Raw genomic sequence first — 18,645 nt, forward strand, 5'->3', positions numbered from 1 at the left:
TGAACACCACATTTAGTAAACTCAAACTAATAGAAAGCATAGAGTATATATTCTTTTCTGGGATTTCCTGAAATATTTATTTAAAATGCTATGTTCTGAGCCACAAAATAACCTCAATAACTTCCAAAGATTCAAGATCAAACAAAGTTCTCTAACTATAATGAAATAAAAAAGTAGAAATAGAAATCAATAATAGTAAACAACCAGAAAAATACATAGGAAAATAAAGTACTATATGAGTCGGGGTTCAATCCGGAAAGCAGAACCATAATGAGTTATGGGATAAGGATTTATTATAGGAATTAGACCTGACACCACTGGGGGAAGATATGGGGAAGCAAGGTCCCAGGCGGGGAAGGGTCTGGAAGACCAGAAGAGTCATCAACCAATTAATCTGAAAAGCCTAACATGTTCCACCATCTAAATCAGACTGTGAAGGGAAGGCCCCTAAAGTGTACGAGTAGCTTGTGTTGCTACCACTTCTGTGGATCTGCTGCCAGATATCTGGTGATGGGAATGCGTTCGTGGACAGTATTGGCAGTTGGGAAGAACTGAGCTTGAAGCCAACAAGACTGAAAATGAGCTGGAACCTAGCGACACCAGTGTTGGTCTGTCAGTGCATCTCACCACAATAACCTTCACAGAATAATGGCTGCCCCTTACTTCCGCCTTCTCAATCTCACACAAACTCCTCTTGTGACCGACGCTAGCCAGCCTGGAAACATACAGGATAAGGAATTCTCAGAAACATGGTTCCAATTTGACCAAGTTGACACAGTGCAAGCTAGTACAGTCACTCTTCACTACAGTAACAAAACCAAACAAACAAAAGGGATTTAGGAAGGAATCTAAAAAGAATGCACAAGAATTTCACGGAGAATTTTTAGGTTCAATTTCAGGACATAGAAGAAGACCACGATAAATTAAGAAAAGACACTATGTTCACGGATGGCATGACTTAAACCAGTAAAGATAATGAAGAGTTTGCAATAAATACTTCAAAGAGTCTGGCATATCTATACTAATAATTATGGAAGAATAACTATTCAAATAACTGAGTGAGGGCCAGCCCAGTGGCTCAGCAGTTAAGTTCGCACATTACTGCTTCGGTGGCCTGGGGTTTGCCAGTTCAGATCCCAGGTGCAAACCTACATACTGCTTGTCAAGCCACGCTGTGGTAGGCATCCCACATATAAAGTAGAGGAACACAGGCACGGATTTTAGCTCAGGGCCAGTCTCAGCAGGGCCAGTCCTCAGCGAAAAAGAGGAGGATTGGTGGCAGATGTTAGCTAAAGGCTAATCTTCCCAAAAATAATAATTTAAAACAAGGACAAAAGGACTGAGTGAATTTGAGCAAGAACAGAAAATAAGGGAGACTCAGCCTATGAGATGTTAAGATGCACTAGAAGCCATAATAATAAAAACAATAAGATATCTGTACAGAGATTGATAAATAGATCCGTGGAACAGAACAGAATGCTCACCAACTGAACAGATTCATATATTTATGGACACTCTCCACACGTGTAAAAGACTAGACCACGAATCAGTGAGGAAAAGTGGATTGTGTAGTTGAGGGTCTGGGAAATTGGCTTGCTTTTTGGAGGAAAAGAAAAATTGGATTTCAATCTTACAGCATTTTGTAAACGAATACAAGAGAGGTTGAATACCTAAAGGTAAAAGAGAAAATTACAAAGCTTAAAAAATGGATAATGTCTTTGTAACTTTGGTATGTAGAATAATTTCTTAAATAAGATCCCAAAAACATAGACTCTGAGTTGCAAAAAAAGATATTTATCAAATTTATTATAATTGTTTTTAATTCAATAAAACATAGCACACGCAAAGTTTTAATCTGTGAATGACATATTAGTAGAAAATATTTGCAAATATCTAAAACTGATAATGGGTTAGTATCCAGAATATACAAGGAACTCCTATAAAGGAAAAGAAAAAAGCAAGAAATGCAAAGAAAAATAAGCAAATGATATAAATTGGCAATTCACAGAAGGGAAAATACAACCATTCAGTATGTAGAGATTCTTAGCCTCACTAGATATCACAGAAAAATAAATCGAAATAATAATGAGATATCACTTTATGCCAACAGATCGTAAAATTTAGAAAATTGGAAAAGGAAATTCCATGCACTGCTGGGGAAAGCCTACCTTTGTAGAGCAATTGCTGTTGATGTGATGAGCCAAGAATTCCACTACGGGGCACACACCTGAAAAACCTGAACAGGAACATTCATCATGATGCTATGCAGGGGCATCCTAAGTGTTCATAACCAGGAAATCGGAAGTGAATATGGTAGATGCATACACACTGTGTGTTGTTCTGCAGCATTTAAAAATAACATCATTAGGGGCCGGCCTGGTGGCATAGTGGTTAAGTTCATGCACTCCACTTCAGTGGCCCAGGATTCACAGGTCTGGATCCCAGGCGTGGACCTAGCACCGCTCATCAAGACATGCTGCGGTGGAATCCCACATAAAATAGAGAAAAATTGGCACAAACGTTAGCTTAGTGATAATCTTCCTTACAAAAAAATGAATAAATAAATAAAAATAACATCACTAAATGAATACATGATATATGGATAGATCTTTAAAAACATTGTGCTGACTGTTCTGAAAAAAACTCTCTATAGCACAACACCATTATAAAATAAAATACACATGCAAAACCAATATATATTTTATAAGAAGACACACATATACTCAAAGATATACTTCATACACAAAATGCTGCTCTGTGGAAAAAGGAAAAATAAAATTAAATAACATAGAAACGCACATGGACTGGGGATGAGAGAGTTCCATGAACTGACAAAGATGTTTAATGCAATTATCTACTCTTCGGGAACCAAAAGAAAAAAATTAATTAAGTGTTCCTAATGAATGTACTTTTGCTGTTTTCCAAGGATACAGAGATGAATGGGTGAAGGTGGTTCTGCCAAGATGGAGTAGATTTAGGAAGATGAGGAGTCTCTCTCCTGGTAAAGGAATTCCAGGAATGCGTGAAGTAATATTTCCTCCTCCTTAAAGATACACACAGTTATTTGGGAGCTGAGCTATACCATGCAGCTGTAACAAGACCCACGTAGCCATACCAGGTGTGTGACAAAGAGGACACATACAGAATAAAGACCCACAATCCATGCTTGTGGCAGCATGGGTGGCTGGGCAGTGAAAATGGCACCAGACCTTCCTCAAAGAAATGTTCGATATTGTATAATGACAAATATAATCAGGGCAACACAGACTGTAGCCCTAACTGGGCAGAGGAAAATAACTTGTTTGCCCTGAGAGGCCCAACAGCCTTGCCAAGGACTCAGCTATGTAACTGAGCCACTTGAGAGCCACCTAATGGCTTCCATTGCAGGTAAAGTTAAATAACTGTTTAAGACTTCATACGTGAACAAGTTTATTTACATGAGTATGTTTCTGTAAAGTGAAGAGAAACAGATATGCCTTTGGAGCATATATGTGTGTATTTTGTACGTATAACGGGTTAATCCTGAGGGAGCTTCGACTCTTAGGAACTTGTGAGTCTTTGATGAGGAGAGGCTGAAAGGGACTAGGCTGAAGTTGGAGCAACCTTATCTTGGCTGCATGTTGATAAACCAATGCACTGTTATTCAAGCCCAAATAAACCAGACTCAGAGAGTGCTCTATTGTGAAATCATTGTGTGACTATTCCATCAGGTCGACAAATCACGCGTGTTCCAAGGGTGAGGGCTGAACTTCCCCACAAGGGAAAGGATATTTTCGTTTACATCATCCTAAGAACCGTTCAACACAAGACCACGCAATAAGACGTGGCAGGTGGATCTTAGTCTGGAGTGAGAGTAAACTTGCTCTCCTTCTCTGCTTTGGGCTCAGAGTTATGGGGATACCCAGTGGCTCACACAGGTGCAAAGACAGATGGATGGAGAAGTCAGCTTGGTCAAGGACTCTAGAATAGGGGTTAGCAAATTTTTTCTGCAAAGAGCTAAATAGTAAATGTTTTAAGTTTTTCTGGAAATATGGTCTCTATTGTAACTAATCAACTCTGCCATTGTAGTGTGAGAGCAGCTATAGACAACACATAAACAAGTGGGCATGGCTATGTTACAATAAAACTTTATTCACAAAAACAAGCGGCTTGCCAGACTTGGTCCACAGGCCATATTTAGTCTGCAACTAGAACAAGTCTGGAACTGTGAAATAGTGTAAATTATTTCCTGCTTTATTTTTCTTCCACTATAACTAACTTTGGTAAAGTACCAATAGAGGTCACAGCATCATCTTACTTGTACTATGTAAGAACAAGTATTTCATGTGGTGCAAGTCTGCTGAGGGAAAAAAGTTAATCTTAGTTTATTTTTCCATCTAGAAACATCTTTCTTTTTCTCTCACTCATGGAGAATATTTTCACTGGATATCGCATTCTGAGGTTTTCTGTTTTTCTGTCAGCAATTTAAAGATGTTTCTCCCCTCTTCTGAATCATCCTCCACAGTTCCTGGTAAGACATGAGCAGTTATCTGAATCACTGTTCTCCTGTATTTGGCATGTCATTTTTCCCTGGATATTTCAATGTTTTCTAATTATCTTTAGTTTCCAGCAGTGTGTGATGTGCCCAGGAATGGTTAACTTCTTATTTATCACTTGTGCATCATGCTGAGTTTCTTAAATGTGTAAATTTTGGAAATTTTTCAGCCATCATAATTTTTTCCCCCATTCTTGCTCTCTATTATTCTGTAAATCCAATTATACACACACTAGATATTTTGATATTGTTGCACAAGTTCCTGGGACTCCATTCATTCTATTTTTCGCTCTCTGTTCTTCACATTGAATAATTTCTATTGACCTACCTTCCGATTTACTGGGTTTCCCTCTGTCATCTCTGTTCTGCTGATAAGCTCACTTGCTGACTCTTTTTCTTTCAGATATTGCATCTGCAATTCTACCGTTTTCATGCGATTCTTTTTAATATTTTCTGATTATCCACTGAAAATTCCTATCTTTTCACTAATTGTGAACGTTTTTTTCTTTAGGCCCCTGAATATGGTTAAAATAGCTGTTTTAACATCTTTGCCAACAAATTTCAACATCTATGTCACCTCAGGGTTGATCTCTACTGATTATCTTTTCTCTTGAGATGACTCACATTTTCCTAGCGTTTTGTATGTCGAATAATTTTAGATTTTATCCTAGGCATTGTTAGTGTTATATTGTGGAGACTCTAGATTCTGTTATAATCATCTAAAGAGGATGTTTGTTTGTTTGTTTTCTTGCTCATTTGTTTGTTTTGGCAAGCAATTAACTTGGTTGAACCCAAACTGCAAATGATAGCACAAAACCCAGTTTAGTTATTTTATCCTTAGTTGAGTAGCTTTGAGTCTGTCTGATGTGTGTGTGGTTCAGGGTCTCTCACAGATCTGGGAAGAATTTATACACACAATAGACATTTTCTCTGGCTTTCTCCCTTCCAGGACTGCCTCCTCACTCATTCACTTTCCAGTAGCTGTGGTTATTCTGAACTTTGGCTTCTGATTCTTAAGGCAGAAATACTCTGGGTTTTCTACTGGAGTTTTGTTGGGAGGAGGGGTAAGAACACTTAACACGAGACCTACTTCTTGACAAATTTTTAAGTGTTCACTAGAATACTGTTATAAGCCCAACGGTGCACAGCAGATCTCTAGAACTCACTCATCTTGCATAACTGAAACTTCCTACTTACTGATGAGCACTTCCCCCCTCACCACCATTCTACTCCCTGCTTCTCGAAGTCTGACTATTTTAGATATCTTGTATAAGTGGAATGGTGCAGTATTTGTCCTTTTGTTACTGACATTTCTTTTAGCATAATGTTCTCAAGGTTCTTCCATGTTGTCACATATTGCAGGATTTCCTTCTTTTTTAAGGCTGAGTAATATTCCATTGTATGTGGAAACCACATTTTCTTTATCCATTCATCTGTCAATGGATGTTAGATTGTTTCCACATTTGGCTATTGTGAATAGTTCTGCAATGAAAATGGGAGTAATAGCACCCCTTCAAGATCCTGATTTCATTTCTTTTGAATAATTACCCAGAAGTGGGATTGCTAGAGCATAAGGTAGGTCTATTTTTATTTTTTAAAAAGACTACTATCCTGTTTTTCATAGCAGTTGCACTACTTTGCATTCCCACTAACAGTGTACAAGGGTTCCAATTTCTTCACATGCTCACCAACACTTGTCCTTTGTTTCTTGATAACAGTCATCCTAACAGGCATGAGGTGATATTTCATTGCAGTTTTGGTTTGCATTTCCCTAATGATTAGTGATGTTGAACATCTTTTCCTATACCTGTTGGCCATTTGTCTTTGGAGAAATGTCTATTCCAATTCTTCATCCATATTTTAATTAAGTTATTGGTTTTTTTACCTTTGAATTGTAGGAGTTCCTTGTATATTTTAGGAACTCACACCTTATCATATATATGGTTTGCAAACATTTTCTCCCCTCCATAGGTTGCCTTTTCACTCTGTTGTTTCTTCGCTATGCAGAAGCTTTTCAGTTAGACGTTTCTATCAGAGGTTTAGCCACCCAGTACAGCACTAACTTTGGTCTGCATTTAGGTTGGCGCCATAGAAAGTGGGCAACTAACCCCATGCTGTTCCCTTCTTCCTAGTGTCTAAACCCCTCTGGAATCTGCCTGCTTTGCTCACTCATCAGAGCCTTCAGGTGGCTGTTCTTGTTGTTGAATGTGGTGTGTTCAGAGTTTAAAATTGTTTTCTCACATCCCACAACTAGAAGGACATGCAACTAAGATATACAACTCTGTACGGGGGGGGGGTTTGGGGAGATAAAAGCAGAAAAAAAATTTTCTGTGAGAATATTGGGTCCAGTAGGAGCTCACTCGGGCATACCAAAGTGGAAATCTGAGATAATGAACTGTGGAATACTATAAGGAAAAGCTATCCTTCCCCAGCCCCCGCTCCCCCACCCCCTGCCCCGTGCTTGAGTGTTGGTAGCAGCAGTGGTCACCCGGGCAAGGCAGTTGTATATAGCACCAGGGACTGATGGCATGGCGGATGACAAGGAGGGTGGCACATAAGAACTCAAGGGTCTGGTCCTGAGAAGCTCGGAGCCAGCGCCCTGGCAAACTCTCAATATTAGCTGGTGGTTACCGTAATAGGGACTCATTTGCGAAAATAAGCCCAGGTGGGATTCGCTCCACTTTATTCTAGATTGTACACACAAACAAAGGAACCATATCCTTGTAGATGAGCTGAGATATTTTGTTCACAAAAACAAGAAATATTGACGTAATCTCTACTTAAGTTACATAAGAATGAGGTAAAGAGGAAGAAAGCCAATGCCAATGTGCAGAACTATAAATTTAAAATAAAGATGCAGTATGCAACGTTGCTGTTTCTAATACAACTATAATGCTTTGAGACATTACAGACCTCTAGAAGTTAATATTTACCTGGCTTATAAACTGAATGTGACATCCCTTTATTCCTGTTGGAAAGGTTTTTATCACAAAAATATTAGAATTAGAGTCACTATTCAACCCACAGTCTCCAAATATTTACATGTTCAATTAAGGAGGATGAATTCTGACGTGCCAAAACTAATTAAATACATGACGATGTCATAAAAAGTCTACTTATCCTACATGCAAGGAAGTAAGTGCCACTTTCAGATATACAGATGTGGCATTCCTTGTCATCAAAACCTTGTAAAAATGTAAAAGTATAAAATATATAATATTATAGACATGTTTAGTATAAAGTATAAACACTGAGGCAGAGTGGTTTGAGTATAAAGACCTCAGCTAAGTTTTCCTTGAACTTATTACCTTAAAAATCTAAACATGAGTCTAGGACCCTCGCACAGGCCAAGGCAGTTTATTATTATAAAGTGGCACACAGATGTAATAGACAGGGAAAGTGGCTAAAAGCTCTACTAACCTCACAAATTAAAAAAAAAAAAAAAGCAAAAAGTCCCAGCCTCCTGGCTTAGTAGTCAAATAGTAATTCTGAATTATAAAATTACTCAGGTATAGTAATCAGTCACCTTTATGAAAATGCTTTGGAAAAAGGGAAGGCGAGTAAAATTATTCTGGAAACAAAGTATGAGAAGCAGAAATCCCCGCTCCATCTTCTACTCTTTCACGAATAAGTTGAAGAAAGAATAAATGAGAAGTAAAAACATGATAAAGCAGTGGAGGAAGAGATGGAGTCTTCACGAGGTCTGAGTACTCCAGCAGTACCTGAAAGTATTAAGAGAACTAGATTTCCATCTCTTAGCAAACCAAGAGAAGCTCTGCTCTGGCCTGGGATCAGTTCTGCAAATAGAAGAAGAACTGGTGGGAGATTTAGGAAAGAATTAGGCAAGAGAGTATGGGGGTGCCTGATAGCCATTGGCTTTTTGGACAGAGCGTCTTCTTTAATGTTTCTAGAACACACTGCAATGTATTCATTGGATCAATAAATTTACATTTTGTATAATATATGACATGTATATGATAGGTATATGATAGGTACTAGGGAAAAATGGTTGATAAAACAGGGTGGCTGCCCTCTGCTTGCAGCTTAGATTTCAGTGTGAGACGCAGACAAGCAAGCACAATCTCAACACACTAAGACGCCAGGGAGAGGGAGCTGCTCTGTACCATGGAAGCACAAAGGAGGAGCACTCAACCTGAACTGGAGGGATGGGTATTCAAGGAACACATCACCAAAATGATGCTTAAGGAACTGCATTTTAGAAATACAGGGGTGAGTGTAGAAGTCTGGAGCATAAAGAGCAGATGTGAGGATAACAGGGTGAGAAACAAGGGCGGAGAGGTGAGCAGGGTTCCATTAGTGAAGGGTCTTGTGCACCATGTTATGGAGCCTAGTTTTTGTCTTGAGAACAGTGGGGAGCAGAAGAGGCAGAATCAGAATTGCATTTTAGAACGATCACAGTGTGGAGGATAGATGGAAGGGGGTGGGGGCAAGGCTTGAGGCCAGGGGCTCAGAAGGCTCTTGGAATAAGCCATGGGAGAGAGGCTGGTGGCTTTTTCTGGAGTAGAAGCAGTGGGGATGCAGGGAGGCGGGCAGGTTTGAGAGGTACCAACGACATAGAGGCACCAGGATTTGATGTGGATCAAGTGTTGGGAGTTTGGAAGACGGGTGTGTGAAGAATACTACTGAGAATGCTTTGGATTGACGAACAATGTATCGTTTATTGAATGAGGAAACAAAAGAGGCGGACTTCGAAGAGGGAAGTAGAGATAACGAGATCACTTTTAGGCATTTTCAGTTGAGGCATCTGCGAACATCCAAGTGAAGATGTCAAATACGTAGTTCAGTATGTGGATTAGAGACTGGATAGATGGGTGGATGAATAGATGGGTGGGTGGATGGATGGATGGATGGATGGATGGATTAGAGACAGAGAAAGAAAGAGAGAGTTGAAGCTAGGGAAATAGATGAGACCTACCAGGGAGAATACATGGCATGAAAAAAAAAAAGAGCTAACACTAGATACCTAATATGAAGCAACATTTCAGACACGGCAAGAGGGAGATGAGCTGGCAAAGGAGACTGAGAAGAAACATCCAGAGAGAGTGTGTTATCGTGGAAGCTAAAGGAAGAGAGTTTGTGAGAATGAGAAAGTGTTCAACTGCATTGCATATTACTGAGAGGACAAATAAAATGGAGAGTATAAAATTCCTTTCAATTTAGTAACAGTCACACAAATAATAGCTGCCCTGGGTTGCAGTGTAGCACATTCCTTCTTTCTAGAAAGGAAATTAACTGTTTTTACCGCTTCTCTGTGAATCATCCATTCTGGTCAGAGACTGCAGCTCTAACTGTGCTGCCTGGCAATCACATGCACAAAACTAGAGCAAACTAGAGCGTGTGCACCCTCTCAGGTCCAGCATTTACAATGATCCCACCTATGGCTGCAATTAGCAAATAAATAAATCCCTCCTTTTGTCGATTGTTTTCCCGCGTTCTTTTCCTCCTCCTCCCCTGATTCTCTGCTCTTCAATGAGGATTCAGTATTAACGTGTCTTAAATGTTCAGCTTTGAAAAAGAAAGGCCTTTCAAGTAGGAGAATTCAGCAGCATCAAGCCAAGAGTCCTAGTGCTGGGCACTGCACTTGGCTGCTACTGCAACGCTTCTTCTGTACGATTCCAAGATCATGTCCTGTGGGCCTTACTTTTATAACCAGGCAGCAGGGTTGCTACCAATAAGAACGAATAAGAAAGAATCAAACATTTTTAACAGTCCATCAGTTAGAGTGCCCTTAAGAGAGATATTATGGGGAGATTAATCTTCACCACCTTGCACTGACACACACACACCTGCACACACTCACGTGGTCAGTAGTCCTATCCCACATCACTGCCCACACTTTCTTCTCTAGTGAATATTCTCTCTTACACTATAGTTGACTGTCTACATGCTTGTCTCCCACTCTCCATTTAAGCTTCTTAAAATAAGGACAGTCTCTTGCACTTGGATCCTGCCAACACCTAACATTATGCTTCAGACGTAATAAATACTTGACCAATGATTGTCAAATTTAAATTTATTTAATTGAATTAAGACCCTATCAGTATTCTTTCAGTTCTCAGTTCTTTACAAAAGTTGGAAAGTATTATAATTTTGTTTTCAACTTCTAAGGTAAATTCTCTATATCATGGGCCTAAATTCAAGGCTTTATTCTGTGGTTTCCATCATTAGGTTATGTTTATTCTGCTTATTGACTCTTAGTGAGTTCTATGTAATAAGACATTCTTAATATAGAGAAGAGGTTTCAAAAATACCATAGTGAATTGTTAGAACATTAGCGTCAGGAAATTCATTAAACTTTGGGTACGTTCTACTGCATGTAAATTATATCTCCTAAAGATCATTTAACAGAACTTTAACAGACCAATACCTAGTAAGGAGACTGAATCAATAATCCCAAATTTCCCAAGAAAAAAGCCTGGAACTATACGGCTCCACTGGAGAATTCTACCGAACAGTTAAAAAAGAATTAACACCTATCCTCCCCAAACTCTTCCAAAAAAATTGATAGGAGCGAACACTTCCAAACTCATTCTGTGAGAATAGCATTACCCTGATACCAAAGCCAGACAAAGATACTACAAGAAAAGAAAACTATAGGCCAATATCTCCAATGAATATTGGTGCAAAACTCCTCAGCAAATACCAGCAAACAGATTTCAATAGTACAGTTAAAGGATTACATACACCTTGACAAGAGGGATTTATTTCTGTAGTGAACGAATGCTTCAATATGTGAAAATCACCCGAGGTAATACTCCACATTAACACAATGAAGGACAAAAACCACATGATTATCTCAATTGGTACAGACAAGACATTTTATAATATTCAACAGCCTTTCATGATAAAAAACACACACACACACACACAACACATTTGGAATAGAAAAAATGTACCTCAACATAATAAAGGCCATGTATTAAAAGCCCACAGCTAACATCATACTCAATGGTGAAAGACTGAAAGCTTTTCTTCTAAGATCAGGAACAAAACAGGAATGCCTACACTCACCTCTTCTATTCAATGTAGGATTGGAAGTCCTAGCCAGAACAATTAAGCAAAAAGAGAAATAAGCATCATCTAAATTAGAAAGGAAGAAGTAAAATTACCTGTTTGCAGAGGACATGATCTTATTTGTATAAAATCATGAAGATTCCATAAAATACTTTTAGAAGTAATAAATAAATTCAGCAAAGTTGCAGGATACAAAATCAAGACACAAAAATCAGTTATGTTTCTATACACTAACAATGAACGATTCAAAAAAGAAGTTAAGAAAACAATTACATTTGCAATAGCTTCAAAAGGGATAAAATACCTAGGAATAAATTTAACCAATGAGGTGGAAGAGTTGTACACAGAACTACAAGAGATTGGTGAAAGAAATTTTAAAAGACAAGTAAATGGAAAGACATCCTATGTTCATGGGTTGGGAGACCTAAGACTGTTAAGATGCCAATACTACTCAAAATTATCTACAGAGTCAATGCAATCCCAACGAAAAACCCAATGGCTTTTTTTGCAGAAATAGAAACATCCATCCTAAAATTGGTATGGAATCTCAAGAGATACCAAATAGCCAAAACAATTTTGAAAAATAAGAACAAAATTTGAACTTCCTGAGTTCCAAACATATTGCAAAGCTACAGTGACCAGAAGTGTGGTACTGGCATAAATACAGACATATAGACTAATGGGACAGAATAGAGTCCAAAAATAACTCTCACGTACATGGTCAAATGATCTTCGATAAGGGTGCCAAGCATCCACAATGGGGAAAGGACAGTCTCTTAAAGAAATAGTGCTGGGAAAACTGGATATCTACATGCAAAAGAATGAAGTTGAATTCTTATCTTACATCTTACATGATAATTAACTCAAAATGAGTTAAAGACCCAGACATAGGATTCAAAGCTATAAAATTCCCAGAAGAAAACATAGGGGATAAGCTTCATGAAATTGGATTTTGGAGTGATTTCTTGGATATGAGATCAAAAGCACAGCCAACAGAAGCAAAAATAGACAAATGGACATCGAATTTATAAGCTTTGGTGCATCGAAGGACAACAATTAACACAGTAAAAAGGCAACTTATGAAATAGGAGAAAATATTTGCAAATCGTATATCTGATAAGAGATTAATATCCAAAATATATAAAGAACTCCTACAACTCAACAACAAAAAAATCAAATAACCTGATTAGAAAATGAGCAAAAGACTGGAATAGACATTTCTCCAAAGATAATATACAAATGGTCAACAAGCTTATGAAAAAATGCTCATCATCACTAATCGTTAGAGGAAATGCAAATCAAAACCACAGTGAGATGTCACCTCGCACCCATTAGGATAGCTACTATTAAAAATAATAACAACAAAAGTATTGGCAAGGATTTGGAGAAATTGGAACCCTTGTGCAACATGGTGAGAATGTAAAATGATGAAGCCTTTATGGAAAACAATATGGAAGTTCTTCAAAAAGTTAAAAATAGAATCATCATATGATACAGAAATCTTACCTCTGGGTATATATCCAAAAGAATTCAAAGCAGTATCTCAAAGAGAGATTTGCACACCTATGTTTATTGCAGCATTGTCCATGATAGCCAAGATGTGGAAGCAACCCGAATGTCAATCAACAGATGAGTGGATAAAGAAAATGTGGTGTATACACACAATGGAATGCTATGCAGCCTTAAAAAAGAAATTCTGTCACACGCTACAAGATGAATGAGTCTCAAGGACATTATACTAAGTGAAATAAGCTAGTCACAGAAGGGCAAATAGCGTATGATTCTACCCATATGAAGTATTTAAAGTAGTTAAAATCAGAAACAGACAGTACTAAGGTGGTTGCCAAGGGCTAGAGGGATGGGGAAGGGGGAATTAGTATTTAATGGATACAGAGTTTCAGTTTTAGAAAATGAAAAAGTTCTGGAGATCTGTTGCACAAGAATGTGAATGTACTTACTACTGCAATGCACGTTTAAAAATGGTTAAGATGGTAAATTGTATGTTACGTATTTTTTACCACAATTTTTAAAAATTCCTCTTGCTGGGGCTAAGAATATCAATCACATTATAGGTATCTCTCATATCTTTAATCTGATACTCAAATATTACTGAATCATAGGGTCTTATACTTGCAAGATAACCCAAATGTTGGTATAACAATGTACATTCTAATAGAGTTTGTCCCTTGTTAAATATCTCCTCAATTTTCACTCAGAGAGATCTTCTCCGGCCGTGCTCTCTAAAATAATCGCTCATCAGTCACCATCCTCCTTTCTCCATGGTCTTCATAGCACTTTACCTCACATCAAATATTGTATTTCTCTATTCACTTTTCATTGTTTACCTTCCCATAGAGTGTAAGTTCCATTAGGACGAGGACTTTGGACTGTGCGATCTCCGCAGCGCTAGAACAGTGCCCCGTGCACGCAGGCTCTCACTCATGACTTGAATGAATAAACTGACATGATGGGCAGAAATAACTTCTACATGAGAGGGGAAATTAATCATCTAATCCATCTATTCCAATTACTTCTTATGTCACAAATCTTTTGTTTCTCATCTGTTTAAATTAATGACATCTGTGGATTTCAGCATGGCAAATCCATTCATTTGGACAGCCATTATAACTTACCACTGACACTGAGCCAATAAGCATCACATATGCAGCTAAAGTAATTGAATTAGTCATAGGCCAAATGTCATGATGAAATATGTGTTTTAATTAAAAGATTCTTTTCTTTAGGTGAATAACCACCAAAATTATAGTGCTTATGTTTTAAGCTTTTTTCAACCTGGGCACATCCTTTATATTAGGGTATTAGTTAATGTCTTGTCTCGCTCATTATTACATAAGCCAGTTAATTTTTGTCTTAATTGATTTCAAATCTTCTCTAAATTTTGGAGTTTCCAAAGAATATGCATTAAATAGAGAATAGCAGGTGTACTCCCTTATAAGAAATATCATTGACTCTCTGGTGAACCTATCCATTGGAGTAGTAGACAATAGATTCTAGTCTAATGAAGATAGTCGAATAGAGCCAGCAAGACTCGTGTTTGAATCACAACTCCGCTGCTTACTAGCTTTGGTGGACTTAGGTTGAGGTAGTTCAGCTTACTGACTTGCGATTTCTCATCTGTAAAATGTGTCAATAATACGTAGGCTACAGATCTTGTAAGAGGATTAAATAAAATAACATATGTGTTAGTCTCTGACTACTCGGTGCTTAGCAAATGATCGATTTCCTTAGTGTTTGACTTCAACCTTTTTTTTCTTAATTTTAGCTATATTTTAATAATTATTTAATTACTAATTATTTAATAATTAGTATGCAAATTTTTAAAAATTAAATGCTGCCTTAGATACTCTAGAAGAAATCTGGCTGTTTTAAGAAGTGCTATGATGAAATTTTTCACTTTTTGTAAAGCAGTTATTCACCTCTAATTTTCATATTTTGAAGTTTTGCTTAAATTGAGATATATTTTTATTCAATTAAATGCTTTCAGTTGGTGCTATTTGTTTCTTCACTTCATGATTCAATGAAATATTGTCATTTTCTCTCCAAACATGTAATAAGATCAATAATACAGTAATCTCTTTATCTCTATAACTTTCTTTCTCTTTGTTATACGCTCTCCTAAACTACTTATTTCGGTAGCTTCTCATCTGTTTTGACTCTTGCTAATTATTGATTAATTTTTGTCAGTCTATATTAATGTTTGCTGGTCATATGGGCCTGAGAAGCTTTGAAATAAACTGAACATCTCTCCATACTAAACACATGCATTTGGTTCACAGAATCTTTGAATTATTTTTATTATAGGAGCCTATATTCTTTCTACAGTTAATTTAAACTGTGGGTGTTTCTCTTACAGTTTTTTGCTTGCTACTATTTTATTTCTCTCAAGTAATCAGTAAACTTATTGTGCTTATCTAATTGACTCTGTTAGGCATCCGTAGGTTCTGGTAACAATACCTCTCCTATACGTTAGGCTGGACACACGTAGTAAGACCATGAATAATTTGAATTTTATTAATGCTTGTTAATCAAGATCTTTAATATATTAGATTATTTTCTTAAATTTTAAAGATCTCAACTCTAACAAGGATAGAATTTCTTTTTGGTTAATAAATAGTACATACTTTTTTCATTTTACTAATTTTTACATTTCTAGTTTTTGTAATCCTTATCCCTAAGCAAGCAAAACAATGGGAACAAACACATCAGTGTTGTCTTTTTACGTAATACTTTAGGCTCCATGTCAACTAGCTATCTGCTGTCCTGCTCCTCAGTTGCTTGAATTATTTTTCACTCGCTTACAGTTGACTTTAGCTTTTAAACCATTTTGCAAACATCACTAATTTGATTGAAGAGTGTTTTTAGTGGATATACATCTCTGCAGCCTCCTTTTTCCTCCTTTCTTGCACTTCACTTCCCCTGCTTAAATCCTTCCTAACCGTCCTTCACGAATCTTAGGATGGGAAGGCGTCCTGCACCCGGCCCTCCTCTAGCTGCGCTCTATTCCTTCTCAGCCCCCTCCCTGCTCCTCCTTTCCCAGAACACTTGTGATCCTGTGCTTCCTGAAGATGTCAGGTAATTATTAACGTTTGCATTCTTCCTTGCCAAGGGAATTGACATTCTTGTGCTCTACTGTAACCGAACTAAAAATAGTCTACAAGTTTTCTGATATTGTAACCATGTGTTGATATTTATGCCTCTGCCTCAGTGTCACTGAAGTTAAATTCTGCTTCATCCTCATAAAACACTGCTGCAGGTATTTCTACCTTTAATAAAAATGACTTCACATGAAGATTAAGAATTATTACATTTTTAGTGAAAGTATTCATCAATTCAAAGTTAAAAATAACTCATTTACTTATGGGACTATTTATTCTCAAGGAAAAAATATTTTCTGACTGCGAAAACCGATTGTGCTGCAAACCAAGTTTTAGCCCCAAAATTCAATCGATAGCACTTTTTTTGTGTTTTTTTCGTTTGTTTGGTTTTTTTTTTTTAAGATTGGCACCTGAGCTAATAACTGTTGCCAATCTTTTTTTTCTGCTTTTTCTCCCCAAATCCCCCCAGTACATAGTTGTATATTTTAGTTGTGGGTCCTGCTAGTTGTGGCATGTGGGACGCTGCCTCAGCATGGCCTGACGAGCGGTGCCATATCCGCACCCAGGATCTGAACCAGTGAAACCCTGGGCCACCGATGCAGAGCCTGTGAACTTAACTACTCAGACACAGGGCCAGCCCCCTCTATAGCACTTTTATTGGACTATTTTGTTTACTTTGTCTGAATATGTATGTTATGTCTTAATCAAAACACATTAAAATATAAGTATCAGATATTATGAAATATCCAAGTGATAGATCAGAGAAGAAAAACGGCGAGAAATAAGACAGGGACCCCTGATCATTTCTCACTGGCGTTTGCAAGAATGCTGGGGTTTCTCTGTTCTAATCAATAGGTCTAAGTAACTTACATCCTTGTTCTGCAAGAAAATAAAGTATTGACTTTTGTCTAAAGGAAGCTAGTTCTCCCTTGTGAAACCATTGGAAATGCAATTTAAGGGCATCTGTAAAACTTTTTAAAACAAATTTCTAAAAATCCAATGTTTTGTACTTTCAGGTTGAGACTCCCTGACTCCCTTCCTTGAAGGTCACTGTTCAGGTTATTCCTGAAATCTTTCTCGACAGATGCTTCTTGAAGCTGTTGAAGATACGTGAGTGTGAGCAGGCATGCAAGCGGGTGTACACACCAGCTTCGTGTCGACAACAGCACTCGGTGCCGTGCATGTGGGATCCGAGCCCCGTGCTCAGCTGGACTGAGAGCAGGCGAGCTCAGTCAAATGTGCCTCCCACCATCAGAACATCAACAACAACAAAGTGAGCTCTACCATGTGTCAAAACTCAATGAGAATTTTGTGCTACGATTATGGAGAAAAATGCCCATCTCTTGTTTCTATACCCAAAGCAGGCCCCACATGTGGGCAGCAATCTGCACGGTCAGATTTGGGGCACTGAGAAAGCCTTGGGCCCTCATGTGTCTCACACTGAGTTCCCCGTAATCTCTGAACATCAACGTTCGTCAGTCAATCTTTCCCCTGGGCTAGAAATATCTTCTTTGTCATTTTTTTCATTCTTTTCTTTTATGATAAGAAGAAGCCAAGGGTTCCTATAAAACTCCTGGAGGTGAGAGCAGGTGAAGAAATATGAATCTAATCTTGATGTTGTAAGAACTGAATTATGTGCTACGTGACTATTTGGACTGACTCCTGCCACCAAACTCCGGGGTAACTCCCAAAAATCTTTGCCAAGTTCACAGTGGTACTTCGGGCCAGACACAGCTATTCACAATTTATAAAAAATAAACCCACAAAAGAATTTTTTGCATAATTTGCCAATCTACTTTTAAATGTATTATTTAAAAAATTCTACTCATATTTTTTTCCCAAACCAATAGAGTAGAGGCAAAACACTCAGGGGAATTTAATCACCTAGCAAGTCTGCTCGAACACATTCATTAGGAAGTTATTTGGCCAGTAATGCAAAGAAATCAGATCCTGCCCCCTTCCGGATCATCTGAGGCCGAGAGAGGCTGAGTGTGGAAAGACTGAGACGTGGCACAGGTCAATGAATTTAGGGTGGAGGAATGGCCTCAGCAAAAGAGTTCCATTCTCTTTATGAAAAAGGCCTAGCCCAGTGAGCTGTGGCTTTGGATGGAGAGGTCATCTAAGAGTCATTTTTGGAGGACAGAATCAAAACCATTCCTCAAGCTGTAGTAGTGGTAGGAAAAAGATCTCTTCCCAAGAGAGTTTATTACTTGTCCATTAGAAGGCTTAGCATCAAATCCCACACTGGGGAGATCTAAACAAGGGTTATGTGATAGCTGGGTCGCCCTGCAGTGGCAGAGACAGCCTAATTACCACCCAGGCTGCTCCTTCACTGACTGCGAAGTAACATGGAAAGAGCGAAAGAACGGGAGGGGGAAACCAGTAATATGATCTATTATTCTGCAATTAACTCGAGACTAGCCCCCGTCCACTGTCAGCACTCACACTACACTCACATCA

This window comes from Equus asinus, chromosome 24, assembly GCF_041296235.1.
Source record: "Equus asinus isolate D_3611 breed Donkey chromosome 24, EquAss-T2T_v2, whole genome shotgun sequence".
In the NCBI taxonomy this organism is placed as follows: Eukaryota; Metazoa; Chordata; class Mammalia; order Perissodactyla; family Equidae; genus Equus; species Equus asinus.